General features: G+C 38.6%; 1 pseudogene; it reads left to right on the plus strand.

Moving 5' to 3' along the window:
* The first annotated feature begins 10115 nt into the window (after positions 1-10115).
* Positions 10116-10788, plus strand: LOC119542586 (annotated as a pseudogene).
* The last annotated feature ends 493 nt before the right edge of the window (positions 10789-11281 follow it).

The raw sequence follows: 11281 nt of genomic DNA on the forward strand, positions 1-11281 counted from the left end.
GGGAGGTGTAGTTTAATCCTCTTCTTTTTGCTTGCGAACGGTTCTTTTGTTTCTGAAATTCAGGAAAATCCAGACGTCTAACTGGGCGCTTTAAAATGTCCTTGAATCTTGACAAAATTGTATTAAGTTTTCCATTCCTTTCTTACTCTCAAGGTTGGGGCATTTCTAAATTATTTCATTTGAACTGTTGGGGGCTCAAGGCAAATCCGTGCATGCATTTTTGTAAAGAGCAGTTTCTGGGTTAGATTCTCTCCTTAAATATCTTACGACAACTTAATCAATCCTAGTGTTTAATAATGTAACAAAATGAAACACTTTTAACGGGCAACTTAGGATAACGGCTTACTGGATTTTAACCGTAGAGGAAGACTAGCGCTCCATAATTAGGCTGGTACACTAATCAAACCGATATTACTAATCAAAATTAAACTGGGTAGACTCTCGGGAATTTACTACAATTAAAATTTCTTAATGTAAACAAATACCGCTGATGACAAATATTTGTATTTCTCACGAATTCATATATGTGTATGAGTGTGTATAGGTTCAAGATGCTTTCTTTTTAAGAAAGGATAGAAGCTCATCTCGATTTGAGGGTGTCTTAAGCACTTCCCCAGAATTTGCTTCCAAACTATGCTTTATAAACTGCTACAGTTTTTTTTAATGTTTACCTATTTAAGATGATTTCTACACGATTAAGTTGGAATAAATTTAGAACAAATTCCTTCACCAAAGCGTTTCCTATGAATAAATAAAAGCCATTTTATTTTGTTCAAATTGAAATATTTTCTTCAATGATGGATTTTCCTAGAGGCAGTTTTGTTTTCTAAAAGCCTCAATATTCACATACATTTAAGCTATGGTATAAAGCACAATAATGCAAATTAAAACTTGCATTTTGATTAGCAGGGTCAATTTTGTAGAATTTTGTGAAAAGGACTGGGGTTGCTTTCCCCCACAGAGCTTCCCTGGGCAAATAGCCAAGTGCTTATCTTTAGAGGGAGAACTGAGATGAGAGGCAAAGGGCCATGATTTTGCAGTAATTGATAACCCCAGGAAATGTAATGCAGAAGTGGGATGGTCCCAGTCTGCAGTGTGCCTCAATGGCCTGACACAGTTCAGTTATTTCTTCTAGTTTAGTATCAGATTATATTGGAGCAGAGTAACAAAGGCCTGATCATTGTCTCTGGAAGGCCATAGTTGATGAGTCTATTCTAGTCTATTTAAATTAGCAAAGTATTCTGTTAATTGTTAACCTTGCTAGTTGAAGAGAATTTGGCCCTAACTCTGGCCTGACTGTGTTAATAATTGTTGAGAGGTAGGTTTTGCTGCCCTGATTGAAAAGGGCCACAGTTACCAGGGCTAAATTTGATAAATTGGGTAAATTATTTGGAGGGGTTCCAGCTTCTGACAGCGGCTCTGTACTATGAGGATACCTACACGATGAGATCTCAGAAGTGGGTCCTTAGAAGAGAAGACATCACTGATGTTTAAAAAAAATCTACCTAAGATACTCTTTTTTTTTTTTAATTAAGATTTATTCACATACCATACAATCGTCCAAAATATGTAATCCATTGATCACATTACCATCATATAGTTGTTCATTCATCACCCTGATAAATTTTTTTTAACATTTTCCTTGTACCAGAAAATGTGAAAGCAAGAAAAAAAAAAAAAACGAGTAAAAACAGAACACCCAAATTGCCCCCCATTCTTCCTTTAGTTTTTTATTTTTTATTTTTAAATTTTATTTATTTTTTGCCCCTGTTTTTCTACTCATCCATCCATACCCTGGACAAAGGGGAGTGTGATCCACGTGGCTTTCCCAATCACATTGTCATCCCTCATAAGGTACATTGTTGTACAATCATCTTCAAGATTCAAGGGTTCTGGGTTATAGTTTGACAGTTTCAGGTATTTACTGCTAGCTATTCCAATACATACTCTTTATGGGAGTAGAGTACAATGCTGGAGTCCCAGCGCTGACCAAGAGCAGCCAGAGGATGCTGCCCTGGAACTTTGCACCAGAATTTTCCAGGTTATTAATCCTTAAAGACAACACCTCATCCTACGTTTCCCATGCGAGGAAGGGAGGGAGGGAGGGAGGAAGGAAGGAAGGGGAAGGAAGGAAGGGAAAGAAAATGAAAATATATCACCTGTTGAGTCTGAAAGTTGTTTTAAATAGATAGTACTGTATCTATTTAAGGCCAACAGTCAAGATAATACCATTCACAAAGTACTGCATTCCATATGCCTGAAATGACTCTTCCCTAAGGAAAAACATCATTTTCATTCTTTTATCAATAATCTCTCTTGTCCCTGGACACAATCAACAGGAGGTCTTTTGCAGATTACATATTTCACAGGAGACATGATTGATCTCATAAGTTGTTACATATTGAGGGTTTTCTAGAGCATCCATAAAGTCAAGACATGAGTTATCAAATTCAGACTTGGAATCATCCTAGATGCCACCAGGTAAATCCCCAGCACCACTACTTTGATGATGAAAGTAATTTTTGGTTTTAATCCGCTGCCATAGTGCTGTGAAGTAGAGGTTATTTTTCTCTCATATTCTAAGTACCTTAAGAGGTTGAGCAACAGAGTTTGTGTGGCTGGCCTCTTTAAAGTTTCCTGATTACCATTTCCAGATGATTTCTCCTCTTTCCTCCTTCAAAAACATTTGAAGTTCATATAATCTGGCTAAATCACCCTTTACCTTTTTGGTATCATTTGTCAACCTCCTGACTTCCCTTCCTTAGAAATTACTGACTGTTGCTCCTTGCTTTAGGTTTTCCTCACCATCCCTACTCTTGTCTACAGTCTCTGTAATTTCAGCATCTCCATAGATGACCATCCAACACCAACACTTGACCTCCTACAGCTTTGACCTCTTCGTCTCCAATCACTTGTTCCTCCACTCCATCTCATCCAATTATTCCAGCTGTAAGACCCTGAACTTTGTCATCAATAACTGCATTACCTTCTAAATCTCAATTTCATGCATTGTAATTGTCAAACACTAACTTTTCTTTCCCAGCTTATTTCTGTACTATCACTACAATAGCTAAGACCTCCAATCCATTAATCCTAACACTTTTTCAGAAGTTGTCATTCTGTTCCTACCATCGTATCATTTTTCCAATGCACACAACTGTGCCAGTTTGAATGTATTATGTCCCCCAGAAAAAACCATATTCTTTGATGCAATCTTGTGGGGCAGACATTTTAGTGATGATTAGATTGGAATTCTTTGAGTGTTTCCATGGAGATGTGCCCCACCCAACTGTAGGTGATAACTCTGATGAGATAATTTCCATGGAGGCGTGGCCCCACCCATTCAGCGTGGGCCTTGATTAGTTTACTAGAGCACTATATGAGCTCAGGCAGAAGGAGCAAGCTTGCTACAGCCAAGAGGAACACTTTGAAGAACACACAGGAGCTGAGAGAGGAGCTGCGGATGAGAGACAGTTTGGAGACGGCTGTTGATAGCAGACTCTTGCTCTGGAGAAGCTAAGAGAGGACAAATACCCCAAGTGCAACTAAGAGTGACATTTTTGAGGAACTGCTGCCCATAGAGGAATGTCCTGGGAGAAAGCCATTTTGAAACCAGAACTTTGGAGCAGATGCCAGCCACATGCCTTCCCAGCTAACAGAGGTTTTCCGGATGCCACTGGCCATCTTCCTGTGAACTTACCCGATAGCTAATGTGTTACCTTGGACACTTTATGGCCTTAAGACTGTAACTGTGTAACCAAATAAACCCCCTTTTATAAAAGCCAATCCAACTCTGGTGTTTTGCATTCTGGCAGCATTAGCAAACTAGAACACCAACATAGATTCTCTGATCAATCATTACAATCACTCTTTTGCAAACATTTTCAGCTCTCTTAACCACAACGTTTTTCTCCGTTTTTCTTGCTTAAAAGAACCACAACTCGGCTAGAATTGAACCCTGCTTGAACGGAACTTTCTCTTTCCCGGCACCTAAGCAGTAAAGAAAATGTTGCTGGAGAGAACCTAAGATGGTGGCTAGGTGAGATAGGGCAAAAAACACCTCTGTGAAAAATACTAGATAAAAACCAGAAAGTGACCCAGAACACCACTTCCAGCATAGCACCAGCCAGACAAGGTCTGCTAAATCCACAGGGAATGTGTGTTTGGTGAAACCAGGAGCCTGCATTCTGAAACAAGTGAGTAAGCCAGCTGAAAGTCCAGCAGCCGCGCTGTGGTGTGGGGAAACGGTGGGCTGGTGTTTGGAGATGGACTAGTTCTTTAAAAAAAAAAAAAAAAAGCCCAGGAGTGGCTGCGGATACAATGGGGAGACCGCGCAGTGAAACATGGCAGGAGCGGGCTGGGCTAATGCCTCGGTGTCTGGTGTGGAGGATACCCCTTTCCACACCCACTGCTGATTGTCTTGAGACCAGGGGAGCAGAGGGGAGCCAAAAGGAGAAAAAAACTGCATTCCTTGCAGCCATCTCCCCAGTGGGCAATGGACGCTTCTGCCCGGGGCTGGACCCACAGCCCAGAGCCGTGCCAAAAAACCCAGTGTGATGGGGAGTCTTTCCTGTAGCACCACGCACATGCCACGATATCAGCTGTGGACAGTGGCCTTTAGTGCACCCACAGCTGATTGTCCCCGAGCTGGGAGGGCGGAGCTGTGTGGAAAGGGGGAAGTTAATGCGTCCCATTCAACCATCTTTGAAGCAGGCTGGGACCACCCCTGCACAGCCTGGCGACCCAGGGCTTCCCTGGAGGCTGGTGCACACTTGTGACGTGGCACAGCCCTCCCTCAGCAGAGGTCCTGGAAGAGCACAGCTGGGAAGGGGGACCCTCTCAAAAACCCCAGGGACCCTACGCGAATACCAAGGACTTGTGGGTCAGTGGCAGAGACAATCTGTGGAAAGACTGAAATGAAGGCTTAGGCTCCTGCAACAGCCTTAAATCTCTGGGAACACCGGGGAGGTTTGATTATTAAAGCTGCCCTCCCTCTCTTACCACTCAGACACACGCTCCACATTCAAGGTGGACAGCACCAACAACACACCCAAATTTAGTGCACCAGTTGGACCCCACAAGAATCAGACCCCCACACACCACAAATACAAAGTTGGGGAGAACTGACGTGAGGGGAATACGTGACTCATGGATGCCATCTGCTGTTTAGATAGAGAAAGTGTATGCCACCAAGCTGCAGTTCTGACAAATTAGGGATCAAGTAAAGCAAATGCCAAGAGGCCAAAAACAACAGAAAATCTTAAAGCATATGATAAAACCAGACAATATGGAGAACCCAAACACAAACACCCAAATCAAAAGATCAGAAGACACACAGTATTTGCCACAATTAATCAAAGAACTACAGACAGGCAACAAGAGCATGGCACAGGATATAAAGGACATGAAGAAGAGCATGGCACAGGATATAAAGGACGTAAAGAAGACCCTAGAAGAGCATAAAGAAGAAATTGCAAGAGTGAATTAAAAAAACAGAAGATCTTACGGAAATAAAAGAAACTATAGGCCAAATTAAAAAGACTCTGGATACTCATAATACAACATTAGAGGAAGTTGAACAACAACTCAGCCTCCTCAAGGACCAGAGTACAGAAAATGAAAGAACAAAAGAAAGAATGGGGTAAAAAATTGAAAAAATCGAAATGGATCTCAGGGATATGATAGATAAAATAAAACGTCCAAATTTCAGACTCATTGGTGTCCCAGAAGGGGAGGAGAAGGATAAAGGTCTAAAAGAGTATTCAAAGAAATTGTTGGGGAAAACTTTCCAAACCTTCTACACAATATAAATACACAAAGCATAAATACCCAGTGAACTCCAAATAGAATAAATCCAAATAAACACATTCTAAGACATATTCTGATCAGACTGTCAAATACTGACGAGAAGGAGCAAGTTTTGAAAGCAGCAAGAGAAAAGCAGTTCACCACATACAAAGGAAACAACTTAAGACTAAGTAGTGACTACTCAGCGGCCACCATGGAGGTGAGAAGGCAGTGGCATGACACATTTAAAATTCTGAGAGAGAAAAATTTCCAACCAAGAATACTTTATCCAGTGAAACTCTCCTTCAAATTTGAGGGAGAGCTTAAATTTTTCACAGACAAACAAATGCTGAGAGATGTTGCTAATAAAAGACCTGCCCTACTTCAGATACTAAAGGGAGCCCTACTGACAAAGAAACAAAGAAAGGATAGAGAGATATAGAGAATTTTAACAGACATATATAGAACATTACATCCCAGGTCACTGGGACACACATTCTTCTCTAGTGATCATGGATCTTTCTCCAGAATGGACCATGTGCTGGGACATAAAAACAAGCCTCAATAAATTAAAAAAAAAAATGAATTTGTTCAAAGCACATTCTCTGACCACAATGGAATACAAATAGAAGTCCATAACCATCAGAGACTTGGAGAATTCACAAACACCTGGAGGGTAAAAATGAGGGGGAGATGAAAACATTCCTGGATAATCAAAAGCTGAGGGACTTCACCACCAGTAGATCAGTCCTATAAGAAAAGCTAAAGGGAGTTGAGCAGGCTGAAAGGAAGGGACACTAAACAATTGACTGAAACTACATGAAGAAATGAAGATTTCAAGTAAAGATCACATAGTAAATACAAATACCAATACTACTGTATTTTTGATTTCTAACTCTACTATTTACTTCCTACAGGATCTAAAATACATAAATTGTAATGATTAATCAGTGGTTTTGGACTCAATGTAAAATATGTAATTTTTGACAAGAACTACATAAAGGTGGGGGAATGAGGGAGTAAAGGAACATAGTTTATGTGTTATATTGAAGTTAAGTAGGTATCAAAGAAAAACAAGATTGTTATAGATTTAAGAGGTTAAATTTAAGCACCATGGTAAACACAAAGAAAGTATCAGAGAATATGACCATAGAGATGAAAAGTAGAATAGGGGTTCTGAGAAGTGGGGGAAGGGGCAATGGGGAGTTAAGAAATGAGTGTAGGGTTTCTGTTTGGGGTGAAGGGAAACTTCTAGAAATGGATGTTGGGAACATGATAGCACTGCAACATTCTAAATGTGATTAATCCCACTAATGGAATGCTAGGGAGGGGATGGAACGGGAAGATTTAGGCTGGGTATATGTTTCCACAATTGGGGGGGGGGGGAGACTGTCTGAATAGATGACAATTAAATGCCAAGGATGATCCTGAATGGGATCTGCGGATGGAGGAGAGGAGGCTGAAAGGGACACAGATGGACATAAGGAAAAAAAAAGAGGAAATATAGAATGTAAGCTTTGTATCAATGTTGAATTTCTTGAACTTCTTAGCTGCACTTAATGGGATTGCATAAAAGAATGTTCTTGTCCATGGGAAAGGTATATGTGAATTACAGTGTTTGTTCAAAGATGTGTGCAGCTTGCTCTCATATGTTCAGAGGACAGAGCAATAGATGATGGATGATAGGGAGGGAGGGAGAGAAAGAAAGAAATGGTGGTGTGACAGGATGTTAAAGGTGGTGGATCGTGGTATCAGGGAGGGGGGTCGGGGTATGCTGGAGTTCTGTGTATGGGGTATGTACTGTTTTTGCAACTGTTTCTGTAAGTTTGAATTTATTTCAAAATGAAATTTCTTAAAAAAAATTTGCATTAAAAAAAAAACTACAAAGCATTGCTAAAAGAAATTAAAGAAGATGGAAGGTTATTCCATGTTCATGGATTGGAAGAGTAAATATTGTTAAGATGTCAATACTATTCAAAGCAAATTTTAGAATCAATGCAATCACCATCAAAATCCCTTTTCTGCGGAAATGGAAAAGCCAATCATCAAATTTATATGGAAGGGAAAGGGGCCTTGTATAGTTAAAGCCATCTTGAAAAAGAAGGATGAAGTTGGAGAACTCATACTTCCCAATCTGAAAACTTATTACAAAGATACAGCAAACAAAACAGCATGGTACTGTCACAAGGACAGACATATAGACCAATGGAATAGAATTGAGAGCTCAGAAATAAACCCTCACATTATGGCCCACTGATTTTTGACAATGGAGGCAAAGACCACTTAATTGGGAAAGAATAGTCTCTTCAACAAACAGTGCTGGGAAAACTGGATCTCCATTTGCAAAAAGAAAAAAAAGGAGGACCTCCCGCCTTTACAAAAATCAACTCAAAATGGTCTTTGACCTTAATATGAGAGCTATAACTATCAAATTCTTAGAAGAAAATATAGGGAAGCATTTTTTAGGATCTTGTGTTAGGCATTGGTTTCTTAGACTTTACGCCCAAAGCACAAACAACAAAAGAAAAAAAAATGGGTAAATGAGAACGCATCAAAATTACAAACATTTGTTCCTCAAAGGAGTTTATGATGAAAATAAAATGACAACCTACACAATGAGAGAAAGTATTTGGAAACCACATACCCGATAAAGGACTAATATACAGAATATTTAAAGAAATCCTTCAACTTAATAAAAAAGACAAACAACCCAATTTAAAAATGGGCAGAAGACTTGAACAGACATCTCTCCAAAGAAGATATACAAATGGCCAGAAAGCACATGAAAAAGTGCTCAACATCATTAGCCATGAGGGAAATGCAAATCAAAACCACAATGAGATACTATTTCACACCCATTAGAATGGCTGTTATTAAAAAAAAAAAAAAAAAAAAGGAAAATAGCAAGGGTTGGAGAGGATACAGAGAAACAGGAACACTCAATCATTGCTGGTGGCAATGTAAAATGGTACAGCCACTGTGGGAAACAATTTGGCGGTTCCTCAGAAAGTTAAGGATAGAACTACCGTATGACCCTACAATCCCACTACCAGGTATATACCTGGAAGCATTGAAAGCAGGAATTCAAACAGATATTTGCATGTGATATTCTTAGTGGCATTATTCACAAATGCCAAAAGATGGACGCAACCCATGTGTCCATCAACCGATGCATGGATAAATAAAATATCATATACACATTAAAAAAAAAAGTTGCTGGAGAAAATCATATAACAGAGCTGACTAGTTCTAATTCATGGCTTCAGACCTCACAGGTGCAGTCAACACTGACTGGCAATACTCTTCTATTTTCTGGACTAACCATTAATGCCTTCACATCTCTCCTCAAATCTCTCACACTTCTTTCTCCCACCTCTTGCCATTTTTAGCTGGCGATCTTGCCTCATACTTGAGAAAATAGAGGCTATCTGCGGGATGTCAGACTGCCAAATCTGCACTCATTTTCTTGTGCATCATACTTGTTTCAGTGGAAGACTGGTCCTTCCTTCAGAAGCGAATTCCACCATTTGTACTCAGGGTCCCATCCCATCCCTACTTTTCAAGGACTTGGTTCTTTCAGTCATCTCCTCTTTCTTGTATAACCAGTCTCTCTCTCTCTCTCTACAGACATTTCCGTCAACATACAGAATATCAAAATTCCTTAGAAAACTCTCTTTTCATTTCCTTGTTAAATTTTCTAAATTTGAAAAAAGACTATTTTTCTTCGCCTTATGTTCATCCAAAATAAAAAATATATAATTATTTTTTGTGTTGAAAGGGGTACTAGATTTGTTTTTTAAATCCTTCAAATACCAAAGCATTGATACCTAAAATCTTGGTAATAAATGAGAATCTATTCCTGTGTGAACCCACAGGTTAAAGAAAAAGAAAAAAAGGAGAATTGTTGGAATTTCTTGGGCAGGAACCTTTCAAAGCTATTTTTTTTCCTTTTCATCTTTTCCTTCTTTTCCTCTGGATCACTTGAATAATTGCTTCCATTTCTCATTTTGGATACTAAAGTTCTTAATGTTATTAATATACAGCTGGCTTTTTTTTTCTTTGCATAGGACTTTGTTGTGAATTTAAGGGTGCCACTTCAAACAAAGCAGAATAAGTTACATTTAAATTAATGTCAAAGATTGAGAAGTGCAAAATTCTTAAAAAATGTTTATTCCCTTTAAACCATTTCTGGGAATTTATTGTAAAGAAATAATCAAATATGAAATTTATAAAGATATTTATTGCTTCATCATTTATAGTGGTAAGAAATTAAAAATATAAATCTCCCAAGGGAGATGGTGGCGGGGCATGACGTGGGGTGGCCAGCGATGAAGCCGCCTAGTTCATTGCAAACAAGTGAGTTTGACTCATCAGAGGAAGAGCCTATTGAAGATGATCATACTCCAATTCAGATATCATGGTTACCCCCGTCAAGAGTGAATTGTTCTCAGTTTCTCAGTTTTTGTGCTCTCCCAGGTTGTAAATTTAAAGATGTTAGAAGAAATATCCAAAAAGATACAGAAGAACTAAAGAGCTATGGTATAGAAGACATATTTGTTTTCTGCACGAGTACAACTGTCAAAATATAGGGTTCCAAATCTTTTGGGCTTCTACCAGCAGTATGGAATTACCACTCATCACCAACTAATCCCAGATAGCGGGACTCCTGACATAGCCAGCTGCTGTGAAATAATGGAGGAGCTTGCAATCTGCCTTAAAAATAACCGGAAAACCTTAATACACTGTTATGGAGGACTTGGGAGATCTTGTCTTGTAGCTGCTTGTCTCCTGCTATACCTATCTGACACAGTATCACCACAGCAAGCCATAGACAGCCTAAGAGACTTAAGAGGATCTGGGGCAAAACAGACCATAAAGCAATATAATTATCTCCATGAGTTCAGTGACAAACTAACTGCACATTTATCATCAAGAGATCAAGAGATCCACTATCAAGAGCTGAATCTAGATAAAGAAGCATTTCAAATACCATATAAGTGACCATGTCTGAAATTTAAAAAAAAAAAAATATATATATATATATATATATATATATATATATAAATCTCCAATAGTAAGGAACTGATTAAGTAACTTATGATATAGCTATATGATGAAATACCACAGGGTCATAAAAATCATGTTCCTGACATTTTAGGATATGGGAGAATGTTCATAATACAGCATTAACTAAAAAGACAAATACCAAAAATATATAGAACCACAATATATATCAGTTCTATAAAGAATGTATACATAAAAGTGTGTATGGATATGAGTATATTTTAAAAATATATCCTGAGAAAAAAATCTGAATATAGATCAAAATGTTAGTAGTTTCCTCTGGGTGGTGGGACCATGGATAATTTTTATTTTCTTGTATTTTTTTCTATATTTCCAAAGATTTCTACAATGAACACATATGATATTTATAACCATAAATATTTTTATTTTTTTATTAGTGTGAGAAATTGGGTAATCAGTTGGTTGACTT

Source organism: Choloepus didactylus, chromosome 8 (assembly GCF_015220235.1).
Source record: "Choloepus didactylus isolate mChoDid1 chromosome 8, mChoDid1.pri, whole genome shotgun sequence".
Taxonomy (NCBI): domain Eukaryota; kingdom Metazoa; phylum Chordata; class Mammalia; order Pilosa; family Megalonychidae; genus Choloepus; species Choloepus didactylus.